This window comes from Bos mutus, chromosome 5 (genome assembly GCF_027580195.1).
Source record: "Bos mutus isolate GX-2022 chromosome 5, NWIPB_WYAK_1.1, whole genome shotgun sequence".
NCBI classification, from domain to species: domain Eukaryota; kingdom Metazoa; phylum Chordata; class Mammalia; order Artiodactyla; family Bovidae; genus Bos; species Bos mutus.
In genome coordinates, this window is record NC_091621.1 from 35,382,873 (window position 1) to 35,410,666 (window position 27,794).

The window sequence follows — 27,794 nt, forward strand, 5'->3', positions numbered from 1 at the left end:
ACACGACTCTCCAGTTATGGCAAGAGGGGTTAGTTGTTTCATAGCGTGCGGATCTTAGTTCCACGAACAGGGATTGAACCTGCATCTGCTGTATTGGAAGGCAGATTCTTAACCACTGGACTACCAGGGAAATCCTCCAAATTTATTTTTTTTAAGCATGATTCAATTGAGGTTTTTTTTTTTTTAATCAATCTGGCAATGGTATCATTCCAACACAAACCCTCCAAAATATTTTGCAGAAAACTAACTAAAATCTCTGTAAATATACAGGTTAAATAATTTGGCTTCTGTTTTCAACCAGTTACCATTTTATGAGTGAAGTCATTGCAGAGGAGAAGAGCTGGGGCTCTAGCACTAAATACCAGCTCTGCCACTTACTAGCTGGGTGATGTTAGACATATTTCACCCCCTGTCGAAGCCTCGGTTTCTTCATTATAAAGATGATAATTTCACCAATATTACTGGTTTATTATGAAGATTAACATGAGATAAAGTGTATGGACTGTCTGGCCCTGTTACACATGGTGCATCCTCAGGGAGTATTAGCTTCTCCTACCATTTTCCTTCATAAACTCTCAGGATATTGATAATTTTCAGCATGATATATGCACCAGGGAAGAGTTAAGCTAAGAAGACATGGATTCCAGATAACTCCTGTCATTCTCCTGGAATGGCTGGTCACATATGGTTTCATTTGAAAACATATACTGAGTTCTGAGAACATTAGATAATATATTATGCATTTTATGTATGAGTTCAAAGACTGCATATCTAATATAGACTACATATTGCCTAAATATTTTAAATTAAAAAATGAATAGTTTGAGGATAATTTACCTTTATTAGATTGCAATGGTATATCCCATTTGAATAGGCAATTAATTGAACTTGTTGCCTTGATTATTAAGACTTATTACCATATCTGAGATGTTCTCTTTCCCTTAACACCTACACCCTTACATGTGACTTAAAACATATTTAATTCTGTGTGAATTGCTAATGGATCTTCATAAATTGTATTGTGTTCATTCCTTCTTGCTACTGATCTTCTCTTTCAGATCTACCTTTCTGTATGATGTACTTCCCCTGGCTGTTTATCTTAGGTACTTCCCTGCCTGCTTCTTGACTTCAGTGTTTATTTTTTTTTTTCAAAGAATATAACATATTTTATACTTTAGTATAAAGTATACTAAACTTTTAAAAATCACATACTGTTGAATAGCAAGCATATATTATCAGGGAGTATACATGCATGTTCACACATAGAAGAATGCTTTTACCAGCAAGGACCTACTACATAGTACAGAGAACTACACTCAAAATTCTGTATTAACCTATAAGGGAAAAGAATATGAAAACTAATAGATATACATGTATATATAACTGAATCACTGTGCTTTACACCTGAAACAAACACAGCATTGTAAATCAACTATATTTCAATTAAAAATATATTAAGCTGCATTTTAAAACACACACACACAGACACACAAAGAAAGTTTTTCTTCTCAGGTTCATATAATTTTTTCTAACTTTTCAATTGTGACCTTTTGAACAAAAGAGCATTCATTACTCTCCCTGAATGTCCCTTTTAAACAGTAATCATTTGTGAATATTCATGATATGAATGCAGCAATACTTATGGAAGATGGGAAAACACTTATTATTTTATTCTTTCTGTGAATATTATCACGTTTCTACCATACCAAAAGTAGCATATAAGTATAGATTCATTAAACAACTTTTGCCTTTGATTTATCCTCAAAGTGCTTGTAATCCAAATGACACATATCACCTATTAAATGAATAATGTCAGTTCAGTTCAGTTCAGTTCAGTCACTCAGTCGTGTCTGACTCTTTGTGACCCCATGAATTGCAGCACGCCAGGCCTCCCTGTCCATTACCAACTCCCAGAGTTCACTCAAACTCACGTCCATCGAGTCAGTGATGCCATCCAGCCATCTCATCCTCTGTCGTCCCCTTCTCCTCCTGCCCTCAATCCCTCCCAGCATCAGAGTCTTTTCCAATGAGTCAACTCTTCACATGAGGTGGCCAATGTACTGGACATCACCAGATGGTCAACACTGAAATCAGATTGATTATATTCTTTGCAGCCAAAGATGGAGAAGCTCTGTACAGTCAGCAAAAACAAGACCAGGAGCTGACTGTGGCTCAGATCGTGAACTCCTTATTGCCAAATTCAGACTTAAATGGAAGAAAGTAGGGAAAACAACTAGACCATTCAGGTATGACGTAAATCAAATCCTTTATGATTATACAGTGGAAGTGAGAAATAGAAATAGATATAAGGGACTAGATCTGATAGAGTGCCTGATGAACTATGGAATGAGGTTCATGACATTGTACAGGAGACAGGGATCAAGACCATCCCCATGGAAAGAAATGCAAAAAAAGCAAAATGGCTGTGTGGGGATGCCTTACAAATAGCTGTGAAAAGAAGAGAAGCGAAAAGCAAAGGAGAAAAGGAAAGATATAAGCATCCGAATGCAGAGTTCCAAAGAATAGCAAGAAGAGATAAGAAAGCCTTCCTCAGTGATCAATGCAAAGAAATGGAGGAAAACAACAGAATGGGAAAGACTAGAGATCTCTTCAAGAAAATTAGAGATACCAAGGGAACATTTCATGCAAAGATGGGCTAGATAAAGGACAGAAATGGTATGGACCTAACAGAAGCAGAAGGTATCAAGAAGAGGTGGCAAGAATACACAGAAGAACTGTTCAAAAAAGATTTTCACAACCAAGATAATCACGATGGTGTGATCACTGACCTAGAGCCAGACATCCTGGAATGTGAAGTCAAGTGGGCCTTAGAAAGTATCACTACAAACAAAGCTGGTAGAGGTGATTGAATTCCAATTGAGCTATTTCAAATCCTAAAAGATGATGCTGTGAAAGTGCTGCACTCAATATGTCAGCAAATTTGGAAAACTCAGCAGTGGCCACAGGACTGGAAAAGGTCAGTTTTCATTCCAATCCCAAAGAAATGCAATGCCAAAGAATGCTCAAACTACCACACAATTACACTCATCTCACATGCTAGTAAACTAACGCTCAAAATTCTCCAAGCCAGGCTTCAGCAATACGTGAACCGTGAACTTCCAGATGTTCAAGCTGGTTTTAGAAAAGGCAGAGGAACCAGAGATCAAATTCCCAACATCCGCTAGATCATCAAAAAAGCAATAGAGTTCCAGAAAAACATCTATTTCTGCTTTATTGATTATGCCAAAGCCTTTGACTGTGTGGATCACAATAAACTGTGGAAAATTCTGAAAGAGATGGGAATACCAGACCACCTGACCTGCCTCTTGAGAACTTTGTATGCAGGTCTGGAAGCAACAGTTAGAACTGGACATGGAACAACAGACTGGTTCCAAATAGGAAAAGGAGTACGTCAAGGCTGTATATTGTCACCCTGCTTATTTAACTTCTATGCAGAGTACATCATGAGAAACGCTGGACTGGAAGAAACACAAGCTGGAATCAAGATTGCCGGGAGAAATATCAATCACCTCAGATATGCAGACGACACCACCCTTATTGCAGAAAGTGAAGAGGAACTAAAAAGCCTCTTGATGAAAGTGAAAGTGGAGAGTGAAAAAGTTGGCTTTAAGCTCAACATTCAGAAAACGAAGATCATGGCATCATTAGATGGGACAAAAACTAAGATCATGGTCCCATTTTTCATGGGAAATAGATGGGGAATAATGCCAGAGTACGTCTTAAATAATATTACTCCATAAAGATCAGAATAAAAATATAAGACAGTAAAAAAAACATTAAAATAATACAATAAAATTTATGATTAAATTAAGACAATCATGAAAAATAGCCATTTCTTTATGGGATATTTGGTAAGCACTCAGGAAGATGTGATACTTAAACTCAGTCTTGAAAATGTAGGTTTGTTGATGGACAAAGGTGGATGGTCTTATATATTTGTTTGTTGTGTCTTATCTAGACATTGCCGTTGTGTCTCTGTTTTTCAGCATTCTCATAATTTTTTTATCAGTGCCAAGAATCCAAGAATCTCACAGTAAACATGCAGTAAATTGTTGATGTTTTTTATAAGAATGACCAATTCACTTAACGAAACTATGTAACATAAGAGGAGACATTCAGCCAAAGATACTACTTTAGAATGAACAATACATTTTCTCTATAAGCAACATCTTTGTATGGAATGTAAACTGTGACACTATAGTTCACTGCTAAAGTGAAGACTGGCTTCTCCTCATGTAACTCAAAGTCTCCTTTGATTCTTTCTCTTCTTTGTTATTCTAATCTGTAACCAAGACTATGGTTAAACATAATTTTAAGCATATTGCTTTTTTTCTTTGCTTAAGAACTGACAATGCATCATTATTGTCTTTAATGGTGAGCCAAACTTACACTCTTCTTTGCTTTCTTGATCCACCAAATTTCAGTCAACATCCCTTTCCAACCTCGTATTCTGTTTCTTTTCAACACACAACCTTTGCTCTAATTAGGCATAATATGATTACTTTCCCTTTAAGGTGACATCTTCACTCACCGCAATGCCTGACTGGTATTATTTCCTTTTACCTGGACTACTCACTTGCCCTGGTGTTTCTAAATAGTATTTATCTTTAAAGCTTAAAGTCAACTCTATGGACACATATCATTCACTTGTCTGAACTCTTCTGTCTCACTCTGCTTTTAGCATTTCATCATTTTCTATTTTTGTCTCATCCTTTGTCTACCCAAAGTTCTAGAAGTCAAGGACCTTTTAGATCATCCAGGTGACCCACAACTGGTAGGTACAATAAATATCAACTGATTAATTGATGGTGATCCTGGGTGCAAGCAGTTCTAATTTGTTTTTATTAAACTCTAAAATAATTTATTAAAACAACTTATATTTCCATGAAATATATTCATTGGTATTAAACTCAAGGTGCTCTAAGAAAGATAGACAAAAAATATAAAATCAAAGAATTGCTAAGTAAATTATGCTTCAATAACACTTTTAAAGAACTCTTTCCCCAAGATCTGAAAAGGAATAGATATATTATTTTGTCATGTCTGATGAATTTCATGTGGGGATTTAAGTAAGAGAATATGTTATGCAAAGAGTCATGTTTTAGTTGGAATGAGGCAGTCACATTGTAAATAAGTAGTGAAATATTACTTTCCCTCTCTCAAACCACAATACATTCTGAGTTGTAAAGATCCTAAAAAATAGCTTATTTGGTAGAAAGATTCAACTTGGCCATTCTTTTCTCTGGGATCCCAGTAACTCTTTCCATTGCTTTTCTCTATTTTATGTCCCTGATACAATTTTATCTCCTTGAAGATATATTAACACTGTATAACTCATTTCCAGCATGCTTCTCAGAATTTTTTTCTTTAAAAATCACCTCTACACCTTTGACAGACAATCTCCTTCTGAGATTTTTCCATAAATACTGTAGAGGATTAGTTACAGGAAGTGGTGACATTAAATACAAGTAACCTGAATTGACTATTCTTATAAATTAGGTGAAGACACGTGGCTATTTAAGGAAAACAGAACATATGAAACAAATGTAGAATTTGCAAGCCCTAAAAATGCAATGGAATATCCAGAATTGTACAGGCTGGGTGGCACATTCAATCCCAAAATGGACAGTTGGAATTAATGAGTCCATTTTCACATTATTAACTTTGGAGCAAAAGTCTAGTTTTTCAAGTGAAGTTGTATATAATTACAGAATAAGATTCCTTCTGATATTATAAATGTGGACTATTGCTCTTTTTGTTTACATATAAGGATACTATAGAAGAATAAATAGACAATTTGTGAGAAACTTGTTGATTAATTCTACAAACTTAAATTGCAAGACAAAATAAAATAAGGAAATGAAGTTTATCTAGCTCCAGTTCTAGGAAATGGGAAACCATGGGGGGCTGGTGGTGTGTGCGCGCACATTAGACTTTCATAAATTTTAATGATGATCTAGGTCTCTATCATCTCTGAAAGTACTGGGAAACATACTGATACTGGGTTAATTAGTTTGTATCCTAATTAAAAAAAAAATAGCCCTGAAGTAACTATTACACTGTACATTAGCCATATGTAAATTGCCTTTTATTGACAACAAACTGGGTGACTTTAGGTAATTTTTTAAATCTCATTCAACCCCTATTTTTCACATGTAATATTAGTAAAAGAACAACTATTTCATATAAATGTCTGGGTAAAGGTAAGGAATGGAGGAGGAAATGGCAACCCACTCCATTATTCTTGCCTGCAAACTTTCACAGACAGAGGAGCCTGGCAGGCTACATACAGCCCATGGGGTCACAGGGAGTCAAACACAACTCAGCACATGTCATGACATGACACAAAGGTGAGGAGAAAGAGATTTTTTAAACAAGAGAAATGACCAGACTCAGAAAACTCTAAAGAATTTATAAAGCTATAGCAAAATGTAAAAATAAAATTAATAAAGAATCCTGCAAAATATAGTGTTGATTACATGAAGGACATCCTTGAAAATGTCTCTCATAATGTAAAAGAAAATGGGAAGATGACATAAAGAATATCGTTTCCTGGAAAATGCTTTGCTCATCCCCATCCCTTTGTACATGTAATTTCCTCCAATCCTAACACCTTTCTTCCATTGCATCCCTACAAATTTTTCAATGCTAAATTTTAAATTACTTTCCCTTCCTCCTTTCCTGATATCAGAGCCCAGACTAGATTAGGTGTGGCTCTTACACAGCTTTTTTTCCTCAATACTCAGTTACCTGTTCCATGTCTCATTTACCTGCTAGACTATAAATTCTCCTGGGAACAGACCTACTGCAGGAAATCATGGAAAATGAAAAAGAACCCAGAATCACTTGTTTCTAATTAAATGTGTTATGAACTATTCTTCGTATCAAAGGAAGAAGTAATTCCTGTGTACCATGAACCATAGGTCTTCTAAAATAATAGCTATTTCACTGGTGGTACATAAGCTGACTTAGATGATATGTTTTAAATTTAATGCTTATTTTACATAGCAATGGTCACCCTCAATTTTAGCTAAGAAGTAGATTAAAAAAAAAAAAAAGAACGTAAAGTTTGGCCTACTGAATAACAAGTGAAGTCAAAGTTAAGTGTAAGAATTAATTACTAATTATTTTAATTAAGTTTGACTAGAAGGAGCCTGGCAGACTACAGGCCATGGGGTTGCAAAGAGTCGGACAAGACAGAGTCACTAACATACAATTTATAAATACATTTAGAAGTGTATCTAGACTAGAAATTTGACTAGAAATGTTTATTTCAATGCTCCTGCATAGTGTTTTCTATGAACAAAGGAATATATTTTTGTTTCTATGTTCCTTATGTAAATTTTAGCTAAATAACTCTAAGGATAAGTATTAAAACTAACATATGATTCTAAATATTAGAAAATTATTATTATAAATACCTAATATTAGAAAAGAGCTCTAACATTAACAGCAAGTTCTACATTAAATATTTTTAATGACTATCAAGATAAGCAAACAATCAGCGAAAGTACAGATTTTAAAGGAAACCTCAGAAATTCATATAGATTCTTGGTTTTCCACTTAAAATTTCTAAATTAATTTGATATATAGCCTAAATAATTTCCAGTTTTCTAAACGGACTTCAGTCAGTAAATTTGGTGATGGCCCCATTTTCAAAGTGAGCAGAGTTAGTCATTCATGGTCAATTCATCATAACTAGAAGTATCTTGTAATAATAAAAGTACAGCTTCCTTAACACTCTTATTCAATTGCTGATAAGGAAAATATTAAACTATTATCAAAATTTGATGGTACTATGTAAACATTTTATTCAATATTACACTTTTTCACAAACCATTTCAGGGATGGTTAAAGTTACAACATTTGGTTTTTCAGCTATCAGAAATACCTTGACTTTAGTTTTACAAAAAATGATGTTATACAAAAAATGATTAACAAGCAAATGTAAAACTGAATATAAATAAGTTGAAAGTGAAAGTGTTAGTCACTTAGTCATGTCTGACTCTTTGCTACCACATGGACTGTAGTTCGCCAGGCTCCTCTGTCTATGACATTCTCCAGGTAAGAATATTGGAGTAGGTAGCCTTTCCCTACTGGGGGATCTCCCCCATCCAGGAATCGAACCCAGGTCTCCCACATTGCAGGCAGGTTCTTTAACATCTGAGTCACAAGGGAAGCCCTATTAATCAATTTATCTTTGCTTTTCAAAATTTTTGGATTTTTCTGATTGTTTTTTGAAACTAATTCTTATGTCATTAGGCAATCTGATGAAGAAAAAAATTTTTACTTTATTTCTAGATATTGCATCATCTCTTTGTTTCATATACAGAAAGGTTCACAGTCATTAGTTGAAAAAGTAAAAGCTCACAACCAGATGACTGGATGTCATGTCTACCTGATTGCTTATGGTATGGCAGATATTAGCTAATTTCTTCAAACAACCAAGAAAAATCTGCTACCAAGTGACAAAGGGGTTCACACAGAGTCTGTTTTAGGAGAGCTAAACTCACAGAAATGCAATCATTCAATACACCTTCTTACTACAAACCCAAAATCCTTTCTATCAGAACAAGGGAAACTGACTGAGAAGCATCAATTTACCAGGAATAAAATGGAGTGATGTAGATTTAAACACAAACATATCATAGTAGCTAAAACATAATTGGGTATTTGAAATGTCTTTCTTGAAACACTTTAAGAGGATTAGTTGTGTTTTTTTTAGTCCTTGTGGAAACTCCAAAAGTATCAGTGGATTTCTCTGTAGGAATATGTATTATCTTTGTTTTGTACTTTTCAAAACTAAACTATCATATACTTCTGTAGCAAAGCTAAATTTAAAATTTTTCTCATGGGATATATTTGATCATTATTTTTCTAGACAATTTTTTAGAATGACATTTTCATGATCATGTTAAATGTCTTTGTAACACGAATGAAACACAAGATTTGTCTATGAAATGACATATTACAAAGGGAAATAATAGAGCTTCAGGTCAAACAGACCAGAAATTAGATATCCTGTTGAATAAAACACTATGTATGTTTCATTTTTCTTTCTGATTTTTAAGAATAAAGAAGCTAAACAACAAACAACAACAACAACAAAAACAGGCCAAACCTAAACCCAGGAGCAGCATGGTTTTTGAAATCTCAGGAAGCCAATGATAACTATCCACCTAAGAGAAAAGCCCCACTACAGAAAAACTGTGGGCTTCCCAGGGGGCACTAGTGGTAAAAAAAACAACCCTGCTGCCAATGCAGAAGACACAAGAGATATGGATTTGATCCCTGTGGCAGGAAGATCCCCTAGAGGAGAGCATGGCAATGCAGTCCACCATTCCTGCCTGGAGAATCCTGTGGACAGAGGAGCCCGGGGGGCTACAGTCTATAGTGTCACACAGAGTGGAACACAACTGAAGCAACTTAGTGCTCATGCATGCACAGAAAAATATTAGATATGAATTTTGTACAACTACTTTGTAATTAAGAGCATTCCCTACAATGCTAGAATACTGTTTAAAATAGAGCTCCTAAATTATTAGAGAAGTAAAACATTAACATAGCAAGAAACAGCCAAAGTATAGTAGAGTATCTCTGTGTTTAAACAGAAGCACACACACAAAAAAGTCAAAATATGCATATTAAATGTAGTGTCAACTCTATAAAATAGTACTGCTACTGTTCCTTTAATTCGATGCATATGTGCAGTAAGGAGCAAGATACTAAATCTATCAACAGGGACCCCATTCACAGTATTTCCTGAAAGATTATACTTAGAGTTTTAAAGTTTAATGGAGTCTGAAAATTTCCTTTTTAACCTGTTACAGACACCCTTTGACTATGTAGCTTTAACAACCCAAGACAGCATTTGGTTTTTAAAACATGTACTACTGAAATATTTCATTCAGTTGTACTGCATCTGATTATATATAAAATTTGAAAATTCAGACATCTAAAACATTTCAAGTCAGGTTTATCTGCAAAGATGTTTGAGTTTCAACTTAAAGGACAAAGAAACATATGCTTAATAATAAACATATCCAATACATTTTCACTATATTTATATCATAAAATTAGAATATTTTAATTTCTATTTCATGTTCTAAAATTTTAGAGTATATATGTATATATTTATGAACAAACACAAAATACATTTACAATTCAAAACTAATCAATACAACATGATTATCTCATGCATAATTCATTTGGCTAATTCAGTTGTAAGTAATGCTTAAAGATAATTTACTATAATATGGAAAAGTTTTGTGATTATTTTTTAATGTAAAACCCAAAGCAAAATTGCATTAACTCAAGCAAGTATTTTATACAGAAATTTTCACTTATCATACATTATTTTCCACACACAAACACTAGAAAATCAGAATGAAAAATCATCTCAGTAAATGATAACTAAAATATTCAATAATTGGATTCATTTTCTTCAACAATAAGACCTGACAAACAATCATTACAAACCCAGAAACATAAGTTACTGAACTCAGGTTTATTGTGCTAGAAGTAACAGTAAAGTGAGAGTGAAGTCTCTCAGTCGTGTCTGACTCACTGAGACCCCGTGGACTGTAGCCCACCAGGCTCCTCCGTCCATGGGATTCTCAGTAAATGTATTTTTAATTCAAAACGTAAGCACTATTTGTAGCAAAAAATTGTCAAGAAAAACTTCTATTAATTTAAAACTTTAGTTTATTGTTTTAACTTTCTAATAGTATGGTTTGTGTGTATTACAAAGGAGTAATGCACATTTCAGACTCCTCTATAAAATCTGCTTAGCAAGTGGAACTCATCGAAAGACTTCCTGTTCAGAGATTTTATCGACTCTCTGAGTAACACAAATCTTTACAATTATATGGCCACAAGACTGGTAAAGGTCAGTTTTCATTCCAATCCCTAAGAAAGGCAATGCCAAAGAATGCTCAAACTACCACACAATTGCACTCATCTCATACGCTAGTAAAGTAATGCTCAAAATTCTCCAAGCCAGGCTTCAACAGTACGTGAACTGTGAAATTCCACATGTTCAAGCTGGATTTAGAAAAGGCAGAGGAACCAGAGATCGAATTGCCAACATCTGTTGGAACATCAAAAAAGAGTTCCAGAAAGACACCTATTTCTGCTTTATTGACTATGCCAAAGCCTTTGAGTGTGTGGATCACAAGAAACTGTGGAAAATTCTGAAAGAGATGGGAATACCAGACCACCTGATCTGCCTCTTGAGAAATCTGTATGCAGATCAGAAACCAGCAGTTAGAACTGGACATGGAAGAACAGACTTGTTCCAAATCAGGAAAGGAGTACGTCAAGGCTGTATATTGTCATCCTGCTTATTTAACTTATATGTGGAGTACAAGAGAAACACTGGACTGGATGAAGCACAAGCTGGAATCAAGATTGCCTGGAGAAATATCAATAACCTCAGATATGCAGATGACACCTCCCTTATGGCAGAAAGTGAAGAAGAACTAAAGAGCCTCTTGATGAAAGTGAAAGAGGAGAGTGAAAAAGTTGGCTTAAAACTCAACATTCAGAAAACTAAGATCATGGCATCCGTTCCTATTACATCATGGCAAATAGATGGGGAACAGTGGCAGAGACTTTATTTTGGGGGGCTACAAAATCACTGTAGATGGTGATTGCAGCCATGAAATTAAAAGACACTGACTCTTTGGAAGAAAAGTTATGACCAACCTAGACAGCATATTAAAAAGCAGAGACATTACTTTGCCAGCAAAGGTTCATCTAGTTCTTGCAGTAGTCATGTATGGATGTGAGAGCTGGACTATAAAGAAAGCTGAGTGCTGAAGAATTGATGCTTTTGAACTGTAGTGTTGACTCTTGAGAGTCCATTGGACTGCAAGGGGTTTCAACCTGTCAATCCTAAAGGAAATCAGTACTGAATATTCATTGGAAGGATTGATGCTGAAGCTGAAACTCCAATACTTTGGCCACCTGGTGTGAAGAACAGACTCATTGGAAAAGACCCTGATGCTGGGAAAGATTGAAGGTGGGAAGAGAAGGGGACAACAGAGGATGAGATGGTTGGATGGCATCACCGATTCAATGGACATGAGTTTGAGTAAACTCCGGGAGTGGCTGATGGACAGGAAGGCCAGGTGTGCTGCAGTCCATGGGGTCACAAATAGTCAGACAGTATTAAATGACTGAATTGACTGAACTGAGGGAAAAAATATCATTGTCAATATGAGACTAATATGCTGCTACTGCTGCTAAGTTGCTTCAGTTGTGTCCAACTCTGTGCGACCCTAGAGACAGCAGCCCATCAGGCTCCCCTGTCCCCGGGATTCTCCAGGTAAGAACACTGGAGTGGGTTGCCATTTCCTTCTCCATGAGAGACTAATATAAATCTTGTCTAATTTTAACAATTTGTTATGGGTCATTATTGTGTATTTACTTTTTCTTGATGTTTTTATATAAATGACAACAACTGGGACATTACTTTTGTTAGATGGTATGGCACATTCCATGATGCAAACCCACTCCTATTTTATCCCCTGGGAGCTTACATTCAGAACCATGAGCATCTGCTTTCCTGAATGGAAAAAAACAGAAAACTATTCAGTGTGGGTGGGCCATAAAAAGTTAACGAAATCAGAAAAATAACTAACTGAAACCTTTAAAAATATATTGACTTTCAAGGCATTACTTACTATGGTAACATTTACAAAATTCTTAAAATCAAGTGCTAACAAAATAGCAGGATTTACCATTTCAAGTTTCTTCAAATGTTTTTGCACTAGCTGTGGGAATTAGCAGAAGTCAAGCCAAGAAATTTGCTTTCCAGTAGGGTTATAAGGGTCTGAAAAGGAATATGTACCGAGAACTCTCCGATGAGAAATAAAAAATGAGCTCTATGAAGGCTTTGATAAGGGAAAAGTCAAAGTTGAAATTAAAGGAATAATATCCACAGCACCTATTTATGTCTATTTGTCATATGCAATAAAACTTGTGAGAGTGTTATAGGGATTAATTCTGAGTGATTTTAAGCTAATTTTAAAATCATCTTAATCAGATAAAAGTAAATTATTTATGTTAAAATTTAAGGTTGGGTTTTATAGTTTTTACCATTGTGGTGTGGAAAATAGAATAATAAAAAAGACATGAGATTAGAATCACAGACCTACACTTGAAACTCAACTGTCAGCTGTTGAACAGCCTTTGGCCAGATGCTTAACCTTTCTGGTCCTCAGTTTTCTCATCATAAAGTGGCAATAACAGCACCTCAGGGTGCTTGTGAGATTAAAGGTGATAATGGATGAATGAATCTAAAACAGTGCTTAACACAATACTCTAACGTCATATTAAACCTCTTTTCCCCTGTCTTTTTTCTTCCTTCACAGATCCTCAGAAAATATAAAATATGTCATGAAAATACAATCTATGGTGTAGGTTTCTCTGTTAAACACTCGAATGGAACAGGTGCATTGTTCAATGCTCTTACATTTAGAGATTATTCATAGGTGAGAGAAGGAGGGTAACCACTTCAAGTGAATTTCAGTAAGATCCTATCTTGTTTTTCCTGCAAAAAAAATTCTGTTTACCAAGATACTAAAAAACACATCAGACATACCTCAAGTTATTTCAGAGTGGAGAGAACGAAAAGAAAATAGAATAGAAGGTGAATAGACATATGGTCAAAAAACCATAATCAATTTCAGTTAAAAATGGTGGAGCGACCATATGTATTCATTTACCCTCCCTGATCGATTTTCATTTTCAACCCACAATATCAAAGTAAATAAAATAGATTTGGAAGACGCAAGAAGAGAAAAGAAGACCAGTGTGAAGCAAGACAACCTTGTACCAGCAGGACCAGTGAGTGGCTCAGTACCTGGATGCAACAAGGAAAGCTACAACTCCTCCACTCCTCCTCAGGCAGTGAGTGAAAATTGCTCAGTCCTGTCTGACTCTGCAACCCCATGCAGTCCATGGTATTCTCCACGCCAAAATACTGGAGTGGGTAACCTTTCCCTTCTCCAGGGGATCTTTCCAACTCAGGGATCGAACCAGGTCTCCCGCATTGCAGGCAGATTCTTTACCAGCTGAACCACAGGGGAAGCCCAAGAGTATTGGAATGGGTAGCCTATCCCTTTACCAGCGGATCTCCCGACCCATGATTCAAACTGGGGTCTCCTACATTGCAGGCGGATTCTTTACAAACTGAGCTATGAGGGTAGATTAGGGGTTTATTTTACAGAGAAGTTAAATGTGGGAGCCCCAGAACTGAGGATGCTGGAGGACCAACAAAGGAATTCTGCACATTGAATTCTTGACCCTTGGTCTCTTGGCACATAATACTCTTGCTCACAGGCAAGGCATTCCAGGGTCCTTTGAGAAACGGAGACTCCAAGAGAAAAGATCTAAAATAGTGACTTACAGGGGGAATCACCCGCCACTAAACTCTATCCAAATGCAGTTTTATATCAATTCTCTATTGCCTAACTCTTAAGTAAGAATGAGCTGCAGAGGATTATCAACTTTAGGGGAAAAAAAAAAATTCCTTAGGAAAACCAGAAAACCACTCCGACTCTTATCCTTAAAAAAATGGGTCCAAAGGATAAACAGACAATTAAGAGAGACTCTCCCCTCAAAAAATAGTTATTAATGTGAGGTAAACTAGATGTTATATGGACAAAAGAATAGACTAGGATGACCCCAAATAATGAGAAGGCAAGAAGAGACTTTGAATTAAACATATAATAACATTAATAATTCAAGAGATGGCTTAGACATTGACAAAGTTTCCCATTAAGTAAAACCAAATGATAGAGATAGACCATAAGATAATAAAAACAAAATTCAAAAACTCTAATATTCAATGAGAAAGAGTTGAAGAAAAGAAAAACAAAGAAAATAGTTGCATAGATATTACCAAAGAAATAATAAAATTGATTTTCTCAGCACAAATCTCCTTAATGAAAAGGCCTATAGAATGCCTATGGATTTCCCTGGTGGCTCAGATGATAAAGAATCCACCTGCAATGCAGGAGACCTGGGTTCAATCCCTGGGTGGGGAAGATCCCCAGAGAAAGGAATGGCAACCCACTCCAGTATTCTTGCCTGGAGAAATTCCATGGACAGAGGAGCCTGGCAAGATACAGTCCATGGGGTCGCAGACAGCTGGACATGACTGAGTGACTAAGAACAGCACATAGCATGGCATAGAATGCCTAACAAAGTGAATTTTAAACACACACACACTAAGCCACTTCATGCAATATCAGAATAACAAGGACAAGGATACCAAAGTTTCAGTGGCATAGGCACAGAGTCAAAGGCACTTACAACAGGGATTCAGAATCACCAGATTTCTCAAAAGGCTAAAGAATAAGATAAAGCCTTAAAATTCTGAGGGAAATTATTTTTCTGCTAGAATTCTATAACTAGCCAAGTTATCAAGGAAATATGAGGACTGACTAAAGACATTTTCAGATTTGCACAAAAGGAAAAATGAATCTCCCATTTTTCATCTTTTAAGAATATACAGGGAAAAGTGCTTTCATATAAAAGAGTAAATAAAAAAAGTAAATGAGATGCAAGAAAAAGTCATCAAAATAGAAATTGAGTGAAAAGACCTCACAGGATGAAAGAATGATCAGCAAGGTTAAGTTCATCCTAACCAGATCGGAGGGAGAAGATCAGGGTTTGGGGGTGGGTGGCTCTGGGAAATGTTTAGGAAAGAGAAACTATCTGAGCATTTAGGGGAAAAAAATTAATAGAGCTTTTATGTAACTGTTCAAGCTTAAGAGAAAAAATAATAATTGGAATGTTAAGAGAAACTAAGCAAATTTTTAAAGGATGCAATTATTAACTCCAGGAAAATCAAAGAGTTATTCAAGAAAGGAGCAGTGCTTCAAAGTACATTACTTGACTTCACAGTGACATAAGAAAAACTATCAACTGAATCAAAATTCATTTGGGGTACTTCCCTGGTGGTCCAGTGGTTAAGAATCTGCTTTACAATGCAGGGGACATGGGTTTGATCCCTTGTCAGGGAACTAAGATCCATGTGCCATGGAGCAACTAAACCCCCATGCCATAACTACTGAGTCTGCATGGAGAACACTATTCATTACTTTATGAAAACATGAAGAGCATGCTTCCCAATTTACTTTTGACATAAAGTTAGAAGGATTTATTTAACTGACAAAGGATTAATCTCCAAAATATACAAGCAGTTCATGCAAACTCAATATCTAAAAAACAAACAACCCAAGCAAAAAATAGGTGGAAGACCTAAATAGACATTTCTCCAAAGAAGACATACAGATGGTCAACATGAAAAGATTTTCAACATAACCCATTATTAGAAAAATGCAGATCAAAATTACAAAGAGGTATCACCTTACCCAGTCAGAATGGCCATCATCAAAAAATCTACAAACCATAAATGCTGGAGAGGGTATGGAGTAGAGAACTCTCCTAAACTATTGGTGGGAATGTAAATTGGCACAGCCACCATGGAGAACAGTATGCTAAGTCATTTCAGTCGTGTCCGACTGTGTGTGACCCCATAGACGGTCTCCTACCAGGCTCCTCTGTCCCTGGGATTCTCCAGGCAAGAACACTGGAGTGGGTTGCCATTTCCTTCTCCAATGCATGAAAGTGAAAAGTGAAAGGGAAGTCGCTCAGTCATGTCCGACTCTTAGCGACCCCATGGACTGCAGCCTACCAGGCTCCTCTGTCCATGGGATTTTCCAAGCAAGAGTACTGGAGTGGGGTGCCATTAAGAGAACAGTATAGATGTTCCTTAAAAAAACTATAAAACAATGGCACCCCACTCCAGTACTCTTACCCGGAAAATCCCATGGACGGAGGAGCCTGGTAGGCTGCAGTCCATGGGGTCGCTAAGAGTCGGACACGACTGAGCGACTTCCCTTTCACATTTCACTTTCATGCATTGGAGAAGGAAATGGCAACCCACTCCAGCGTTCTTGCTTGGAGAATCCCAGGGACAGGGGAGCCTGGTGGGCTGCCGTCTATGCGGTCACGCAGAGTCGGACACGACTGAAGCAATTTAGCAGTACTACTATATGACCCACTAATTGCACTACTGGGTTCATAATCTGAGAAAACCATAACTGAAAGAGACACATGTACCCCAATGTTCATTGCAGCATTATTTACAAAAGCCAGGACATGGAAGCAACCTAAACACTCATCAGTAGATGAATGGATAAAGAAGTTGTCGTACATATATACAATGCAATATTCAGTCAGTTCAGTCGCTCAGTCATGTCTGACTCTACGACCCCCTGAATTGCAGCACGCCAGGCCTCCCTGTCCATCACCAACTCCAGTGGAATATTATACCAATGGAATATTACTCACTTGTAAAAAGAAATGAATTGGAATCATTGGTAGTGATGTGGATGGACCTAGAGTCTGTCACACAGAATGAAGTATGTCAGAAAGGGAAAAACAAGTATCATATATTAACGCATACATGTGGAGTTGAGAAAAGCAGTACAGATGAACCTATTTGCAGGACAGGAATAGAGATGCAGATGTACAGAAGGGACATGTGGCTACAAAGGGAGAGGAGAGGGTTAAATTGGGAGAGTAACATTGGCAGATATACACTACCATGTGTAACATAGCTAGATAATGCAAAGGTTCTGTATAACACAAGGAGCTCAGCTCAGTGCTCTGTGATGATCTAGAGGAACGGCATGGGGTGGAGGAGGCTCAAGAGGGAGGGGATATATGTATACTTCTAGCTGATTCACATTGCTGTACAGCACAAACTTACACAGCATTGTAAAGCAATTATACTCCAATAATAAAATTTTAAAAATAAATAAAACGAATCCTTTCACTGGAAAAGAATTTAAAAATAAAATTCAGATATAAGAATTTAAAAAGATATGTGAATCCAAAATATTACAGAAAAATGGAAGTTCTATACTTTTGCTTAAAAATATCTACTGCTATGGATAAAAAAAATGATTCATAACCCTATCATATACTATACATATTAGGCTTATACTGATGTAAATAGTATAAAAAAAGACTAGGTGACAACTAGGAACTGAATTTTGATGCAATATTGATTATATTGGGCACAGTGTTCATATCAAAGGTGGCAATGTTCTTTCTAGCTATATTCTTAACAGTTAGACCAATTTTGCCAATGAGTGAAATTCTAGATGTCAGATTTTACAAGAGTAATGATAAGGTGATTGTGATGATTGAAGAGCTGAACAAAATAGATATATTTAATGAGGAAAACAGAAAAATAGCTGCCTTCAAATATTTGCCCTGTGGAGAAGGAATTTGATGTATTCTTACTTCAGGGTACAGAATGAAAGTTACAGATGAATATTTCATATATATCAATTTCAGCTCAAAATACAGAACAGAAATCACATAATTTTCTTAGAAAGAAGTGGGTTATGTTGTGTTATGCATAGTCTCCAACCTTTAGAAATGTTCATCAATATAGAAACTGTGTATAATTCAGATGAGAAACTTAATAATGTATGCTTTGTGTAGTAGGATATGAAAGAGGAAATTGTAAGTCTTTCCCAATTTTAAAGATATAATACCAAAAAACGTAAGAAAACAGTATTTTTAAAATATTTCAAATATCACAACAATCTCTTTAGATACATATATTTAGGGGTTTATTTTAAAAATTGTATTATTTACTAAAGTGAGAAAATGAAAATTTCTGCACCCATGAATTATAGGACATCCTTCAGTTGGAGAATATGCCATCCTTTAATTCTTAAGAATTTCAAATAAATTTTATAGTTTGATATTGCTTCATTTACTATGACGGAGAAGGCAATGGCAACCCACTCCAGTACTCTTGCCTGGAAAATCCCATGGACAGAGGGTCCTGGTGGGCTGCAGTCCATGGGGTCGCTAGGAGTTGGACACGACTGAGCGACTTCACTTTCACTTTTCACGTTCATGCACTGGAGAAGGAAATGGCAACCCACTCCAGTGTTCTTGCCTGGAGAATCCCAGGGACGGGGGAGCCTGGTGGGCTGCCATCTATGGGGTTGCACAGAGTCAGACACGACTGAATCGACTTAGCAGCAGCATTTACTATGACATAGGTATCGAGTGAAATCCTGAAGTTATTCCCAGACTTTTAAATTTTAATTTCTGATAAAATAGTTTTGAAAAAATAATCTGTTTTTTATTACAACAGATGTAAAATAAAAACATTCCAACTAATTTCTCCTTTAATAACTTTTCTAGAAACTTCCTAAGCACTCTATATGGAAACATTTTCCCAATAGATAAGGAAGTGAGTTTTATTTAAAAGTTTTCTCCATATTTTGACTTTAAAAGTAACTATAAAGAAATCCTCATAGTTTGATAGTGACACAGTCACAAAAAACTTGAAAGTGAAAGTGAAAGTCACTCAGTCGTATCTGACTCTTTGCGACTCCATGGACTATACAGTCCATAGAATTCTCCAGGCCAGAATACTGGAGTGGGTAGCCTTTCCCTTCTCCAGGGAAATCTTCCCAATCCAGGGATTGAACCCAGGTCTCCCACATTGCAGGCAGTTTCTTAACTTGAAGAAAATATTTAATTTCATAAAATACAAAAAAAGTCTCCAGTGCTCTTCTCAGTTTAAACCATAATCTTAAATGGCCTATTTAATATATCTAAATAAATAGCATATCCTTCTTAGCACAATAAAAATTTAGATATTAGGATGATTTTCATGTTTAAATGATGTATCAACAAAAATACTTAGATTTTCTATCAAAGTATGCATACACATTAAAGGTGCTGAAATAAAGAATAAATGAGAATTCTAAACTTAATAAGGTCAGAAACCATATCTATAAACGTTTACCGAATAAATGTCATATAGAAAAAATGTATGAGCAAATACACACAGATCAGATCAGATCAGATCAGTCGCTCAGTCGTGTCCAACTCTTTGCGATCCCATGAATCACAGCACGCCAGGCCTCCCTGTCCATCACCAACTCCCGGAGTTCACTCAGACTCACGTCCATCGAGTCAGTGATGCCATCCAGCCATCTCATCCTCTGTCGTCCCCTTCTCGTCTTGCCCCCAGTCCCTCCCAGCATCAGAGTCTTTTCCAATGAGTCAACTCTTTGCATGAGGTGGCCAAAGTACTGGAGTTTCAGCTTGAGCATCATTCCTTCCAAAGAAATCCCAGGGTTGATCTCCTTCAGAATGGACTGGTTGGATCTCCTTGCAGTCCAAGGGACTCTCAAGAGTCTTCTCCAACACCACAGTTCAAAAGCATCAATTCTTTGGCGCTCAGCTTTCTTCACGGTCCAACTCTCACATCCATACATGACCACAGGAAAAACCATAGCCTGGACTAGACGAACCTTTATTGGCAAAGTAATGTCTCTGCTTTTGAATATACTGTCTAGGTTGGTCATAACTTTCCTTCCAAGGAGTAAGCGTCTTTTAATTTCATGGCTGCAGTCACCATCTGCAGTGATTTTGGAGCCCCCCAAAATTAAGTCTGACACTGTTTCCACTGTTTCCCCATCTATTTCCCATGAAATGATGGGATCGGATGCCATGATCTTCGTTTTCTGAATGTTGAGCTTTAAGCCAACTTTTTCACTCTCCACTTTCACTTTCATCAAGAGGATTTTAGTTCCTCTTTGCTTTCTGCCATAAGGGTGGTGTCATCTGCATATCTGAGGTTATTGATATTTCTCCTGGCAATCTTGATTCCAGCTTGTGTTTCTTCCAGTCCAGCATTTCTCATGATGTACTCTGCATATAAGTTAAATAAGCAGGGTGACAATATACAGCCTTTCCTATTTGGAACCAGTCTGTTGTTCCATGTCCACTTCTAACTGTTGCTTCCTGACCTACATACAAATTTCTCAAGAGGCAGATCAGGTGGTCTGGTATTCCCATCTCTTTCAGAATTTTCCACAGTTTATTGTGATCCACACAGTCAAAGGCTTTGGCACAGTCAATAAAGCAGAAATAGATGTTTTTCTGGAACTCTCTTGCTTTTCCATGATCCAGCGGATGTTGGCAATTTGATCTCTGGTTCCTCTGACTTTTCTAAAACCAGCTTGAACATCAGGAAGTTCACAGTTCACATATTGCTGAAGCCTGGCTTGGAGAATTTTGAGCATTACTTTACTAGCGTGTGAGATGAGTGCAATTGTGCGGTAGTTTGAGCATTCTTTGGCATTGCCTTTCTTTGGGATTGGAATCAAAACTGACCTTTTCCAGTCCTAAGATTATTTAAATATGCAGTTTATGTTACTTGAATGAGGTAGAGTTGGATGAACTTTAGTTCTACAAAAATTATACAGAAAGGAAAGTTTCATCTAATTTACATCTCTTTCCTCAAGATTTTTGATGTTGTTGTTCTAATTCTATGGGGTACCCTGTGGGTCAGCAGAGATGAGAAGAATGCAATCTTCTGGTTGTATCTAAAATTAAGATCTTGCAGCAAAATGCTGACTTGGAAACAGGAGCCCATATGAACTCCTACTGTTCTTTTGAGCTTGGACATTGATGTGGGAGGAGCCAAGCCTGGTTATCGTCCCTACTCTGAGATGTGAAAATGCTCCAAAGGCCTAAGAATAAACAGTGAAAAAGTTTCCCTTAGATGGAAGGGTGCAAACTTTGGTGGTAGAATATGGAAACATTTTTTATTAGTGTGGCAGTAAAAATTTCCTTTTATTCTTTCATTCTCCTATAAAGACTATATTCTCACAGAGCACACATCACCATTTATACAGTATAATTTGCACATTTTAATTCTTACACTATATTTAATGATATCCCAAACATAGTGAATAATCTTTAATCACAGAAAATGCTTTTTGGTTCTACCTGTCAGTTTGTTCATGATGGGTAAAATCTACCATAAGAAAGAAACTTCTGTGAATGTTTATATTGTTGTTGTTTAGTTGCTAAGTTGTGTTTAACTCTTTTGAGACCCTTAGGACTCAAAACCCAGACCCAGAGGACCCACCTGGCTCCTCTGTCCATGGGATTTTCTAAGCAAGGATACCAGAGTAGATTGCCATTTCCTTCTCCAGGGGAATCTTCTCAACCCAGAGTTCAAATCTGTGTCTCCTAGATTGCAGGTGGATGGTTTACCACTGAGCCATCAGGGAGGCCCAAATATGTTTATACTCTGAAAGAAAATTACAGCCTATAAACAAAAATGGTTCTACTGTGGATGAGCCTTTCTCTGGCAATTGTAATAACTGGACCAGATTTATGTTCCCCAGAAATCTGATTACTTGTCACAGTATTTTCAATTATGTTTTTATTTAGATTTTGGAACTAGGTTCAAAACTGACCTGGAAAAGGTCAGTTTTCATTCCAATCCCAAAGAAAGGCAATGCCAAAGAATGCTCAAACTACTACACAATTGCACTCATCTCACATGCTAGCAAAGTAATGCTCAAAATTCTCCAAGCCAGGCTTCAGCAATACGTGAACCGTGAATTTCTAAAACCAGTTCAAGCTGGTTTTAGAAAAGGCAGAGGAACGAAAGATCAAATTGCCAACATCCGTTGGATTATCAAAAAAGCAAGAGAGTTCCAGAAAAACATCTATTTCTGCTTTATTGACTATGCCAAAGCCTTTGACTGTGTGGATCACAATAAACTGTGGAAAATTCTGAAAGAGATGGGAATACCAGACCACCTGACCTGCCTCTTGAGAAACCAGTATGCAGGTCAGGAAGCAACAGTTAGAAGTGGACATAGAACAACAGACTGGTTCCAAATAGAGAAAAGAGTACGTCAAGGTTGTATATTGTCACCCTGCTTATTTAACTTATATGCAGAGTACATCATGAGAAATGCTGGGCTAGAAGAAGCACAAGCTGGAATCAAGATTGCCAGGAAAAATATCAATAACCCCAGATATGCAGATGACACCACCATTACGGCAGAAAGTGAAGAGGAACTAAAAAGCCTCTTGATGAAAGTGAAAGAGAAGAGTGAAAAAGTTGGCTTAAAGCTCAACATTCAGAAAACGAAGATCATGGCATCCAGTCCCATCACTTCATGGTAAATAGGGAAACGTGGAAACATTGACAGACTTTATTTTCTTGGGCTCCAAAATCACTGCAGATGGTGACTGCGGCCATGAAATAAGACGCTTACTCCTTGGAAGGAAAGTTATGACCAACCTAGACAGTATATTAAAAAGCAGAGACATTACTTTACCAACAAAGGTCCATCTAGTCAAGGCTATGGCTTTTCCAGTAGTCATGTATGGATGTGAGAGTTGGACTGTGAAGAAAGCTAAGCGCCAAAGAATTGATGCTTTTGAACTGTGGTGTTGGAGAAGACTCCTGAGAGTCCCTTGGACTGCAAGGAGATTCAACCAGTCCTTCCTAAAGGAAATCAGTCCTGAATATTCATTGGAAGGACTGATGTTGAAGCTGAAACTCCAATACTTTGGCCACCTGATGGAAGAACTGACTCATTGGAAAAGACTCTGATGCTGGGAAAGACTGAAGGCAGGAGGAGAAGGGAACAACTGAGGATCAGATGGTTGGGTGGCATCACCAGTCAATGGGCATGAGTTTGAGTAAACTCCGGGAGTTTGTGATGGACAGGGAGGCCTGGCATGCTGCAGTCCATGGGGTCGCAAAGAGTTGGACACGACTGAGCAACTGTACTGAACTGAACTGGAACTAGGTTAAAGTTATATTTCCTGCTATTGATAAATTACACATCAAAACAAACATTTGTCTCAAAATTATGATAGTCATAATTAAATGTATAATTTGTGTTTAGTCTTTTCTTAACCAGTAATATGTACTTAACCTATAATTTGTACTACCTTCTGTCTCTTGATACATTTGTATTTTTACCCTCCACATCTAGTACTGCATAACTATCACTAACACTTTCTAACTGCTACATAAATATCCAGTACTTCTTAGTAGATCAGTGATAATACAAATCAAAGTAATGGAATCTGTAAGTAATGAGCTCTATGTCAACCACTTTTCCTATTGTTCAATACTAAAAATTGTCCTCTTTAGATAGGCACTATTTTATACTCTAAGAAACAAAACCTTAGAAATGTTAAGTAACTTTCTAAAAGTTACTCTGCTAAACAATAGCAATTTTAACCCAAACCTAGGCCTGCTACCACAATTCTTAATCTAAAGATAGAGGAGAGACTTAATATTTAAAGACTCAGGAAGCTTAAGAATAATAGTATTGCTTCAAAGCTTTTTTGGTAAATGAAAAATCATATTTCTCTTGGTAAAGTCAAGATTACATTCTCTTACATGAAACTAACACAAAACCAAGCTATGCATCATCAAATGAGCTCTTCAATCTGCAGTTTGTAATTCTAATACTCATTGCCCCAAATGTTTACTCTCTTCAAACCCAAACTTAATGGATTTGATAATTATCAACCATGACTCTTCTCAGCTTTATTATCTTGACAGTAAAGTTGTCAATATAATAATATCTTGACAAGGTTTTCTCTTACACATCTTTTCCTCCCATTTGCAAAGTCCAATAGTTCCATGAATCTCTCCTCTACCGGCTTCATCTACTCCACTACAGTTTGAGTGCTGTGAGTCATCTGTAAATATGTGATAAAAACTGCTGCTGCTGCTGCTGCTAAGTTGCTTCAGTCATGTCCGATTCTCTGCGACCCCAGAGACGGCAGCCCACCAGCGTCCCCAGTCCCTGGGATTCTCCAGGCAAGAACACTGGAATGAGTTGCCATTTCTTTCTCCAATGCATGAAAGTCAAAAGTGAAACTGAAGTCGCTCAGTCGCATCCGACTCTTAGCGACCCCATCGACTGCAGCCCACCAGGCTCCTCCATCCATGGGATTTGTCAGGCAAGAGTACTGGGGTGGGGTGCCATTGCCTTCTCCTGGTCCCTAAATCATCACCCTAAATTTTTAGAAGAGTCCTGTCCTGGATTTCTCTAGTTTCTCATGTTCTGAATGTTTTCATGATGAGAAATGCCTATTATAAATCTTCCTAAAACACCATTGTGATCCTACTCCAAAAAATTCAATGGCATATAAAAAAACTTAAAGAATTTTCAATTTTAAAACTCTCAAGTATAACACTCATTGTTCCTCCTTGTTGTGGCCCAACTCATATTTCTAACTTTATTCCTGTCCCTTGTCTCTCACAAACCAACTGACACCAGTCAAATGAAACTACTTTTTTTGGCCTCTGGCTTTGGTCAGAGCAGTCTCCAATCTGGTACCTCTTTTCCCACTCAAATCCTATCTATCAGGGCTCGTGCCTTCTTCAGAAAGTCTTACATACATTTATTTCTGTCTTGTTACAGTTATTTGTGTGTGTATTTATTTTTCCCTGAACTGTGAGTCCTTTGAATACAGTATATCATTCTTATTCATCTTGAGCTTTTTTAGCCCAGTACCTATTAAGGATGGACTCTTTATAACCTTGAATGGATTGATGGGAGATTTTTTTTGGCAGCTCAGTAGCTACCATTCCCTTCATAGTTATCTCCAAAGTCTCTGAGTTTCCCTGGGTCACAACTGCAAAATGTCAAAAGTTCAAGAAGATTGAAAATAGCTCAGAGTGGTCTTAGAGGATCACCTTAGAGCACAGTTACAACTGGTATAGAAGAATTTGTTATGTGATCTACCAAAAACTTTGTAATACTTCATTGAATTATCCCAAATATATGAATATAATATGATATATATATCATATGATACCAGTTTTAGTACAAAGGTCATATCACAATAGGACATGATAGAGTAATTTCCTACTGGATTTAGGTACATTAGTGAGTTTAAGTACAATCTTAGGGGTGGGGGAGTACAACCAGGAAGCAGATGATAGTGTCTATGAAAACAAATTACATAATTCCAGTCTTTCCTGTGTAGCGTATGAGATTTTAGAGATGTTACTGAACCTTTAAGTGTATCTCAGAGACAAGATGATTCAATGGAGTACCCAAAACATTTTTAATATTTCTGTTCACATTTGTTTTTATGGAGTTATATGCCAGCCTGTTATGTCAAGCATATAATACATCAGGTATCCTGGCAGGGAGAGCATCACTTGCAACTCACCTTCAGTGTACTCAGCACATGTCACACACACCCATTTAGAAAGATGAACAATTATACACATTTATACATTTGTAACACTCTAATGAGATGAGTGTCATGACACACCGCTGCTGCTTTTTTCTCTGTTTTAGGCCCAGTGTGCTAAATCACTTCAGTCATGTCCAACTCCATGGACTGTAGCCATAGTGTATGTGACTACGTGTAGCCATGTGTAGTCTATGTGACTCCATGGACTGTAGCCTGTCAGGCTCCTCTGTCCATGGGATTCTCCAGGCAAGAATACTGGAGTGGGTTGCCATGCCCTTCTCCAGAGATTTACACATTGTATTCAAAGTACCAAGTGGGCTCATGAAGATGAAGTAATTACTAACTCTATTACAAAAAGAGGCTTGTTCAAAATTTGCTGAATTTTTTCTATGATAATGATAAAAATGTGATACCTGTCACTTAAACAAAATAGACTCCTAATCTCTCTTTAAGGCAAAGGAGACATTTAACACTGCATGGGAAAACACTGCTCTGGGGGGACTTCCCTGGTGGTCTGGTGGTTAAGACTCTGAACTCCTAACGCAGAGGATCTGGGTTCAATCCTTGGTCAGGGAACTAGAGCCCAAATGCCTCAACTAAGAGTTTTCATGCCATAACTAAGACCTGGTGCAGCAGAAACAATAATGATAATAATAACTGCTTCTTTAAAATCCTTCTCCTAAGGAGAGAACATTTTGAAATGCTTGGATGTATTTCTAGTGTTATGGGATTCCCTGGTGGCTCAGAGGATAAAGCATCTGCCCACAATGCGGGAGACCCGGCTTCAGTCTCTGGGTTGGGAAGATCCCCTGGAGAAGGAAATGGCAGCCCACTGCAGTATTCTTGCCTGGAGAATCCCATGGACAGAGGAACCTGGAGGGCTACAGCCCACAGGGTCGCAAACAGTCGGACACGACTGAGCGACTTCACTCACTCACTCACCGTAAATATACCAACTATAAAAACTCTCCATTGTATTTAAAACTTTGGAGCAAAATTTTCTAATATGTTTAAATTGTTTCCAAAGCTTTCAAAGTGTCACTCAGTTTTAACACTATTTGTTAAACTACAAAGATATAACTCCTTTTAGTATAATACTTTTCAAGAAGTGAATGACAGAATGGAAAATGGAAATTTGTTAAATTTCAATAAATTTTTTTCAATAACTAGAATATTGGATTTAAATTGAATTACTACTTTATAACAGGAACATTCAGTGGTAATGCTACATGGAGATATGCACTTTTGCAAAGTAATTTTTTCAGCTATGGAAGCTATTGAAATCACATATTAGAATAACTCAGATTTTTGAACCACTCTACCTGTGCTGAACAAAGATTTCAAACTAATGAAAATAATGAAACATTCTACCACTTTTAAAAATGAGATGACTATAACAATAGCTCACTATTGAAAAAATAGAGAAAAATGTTATCCACAATATTAAAAATATATTAAATATTCATCATATCCTCTTAAATTCTTATTTGTATCTATTCTATAAATTACATTTATATGTTAGTTTATGCTTGTAATGTATAGATTATATAATAATATATAAGGGTATATGATCAAACTATTTTACTGAGAAATATACATATAATTAAAAACTTAGAAATTGTGTAGAAATGTCAAATAGACTTTTAAAAATATTGTTTACTTTGTTGTCAATT

At 36.7% G+C, this 27,794-nt stretch overlaps 1 protein-coding gene across 7 annotated transcripts in view; it reads right to left on the bottom strand.

The window, feature by feature from the left end:
* ADAMTS20 (ADAM metallopeptidase with thrombospondin type 1 motif 20) overlaps nucleotides 1–27,794 on the bottom strand; it is a 218,601-nt gene that overhangs the window by 62,894 nt on the left and 127,913 nt on the right. The gene's annotated exons all lie outside the window — the stretch shown is intronic.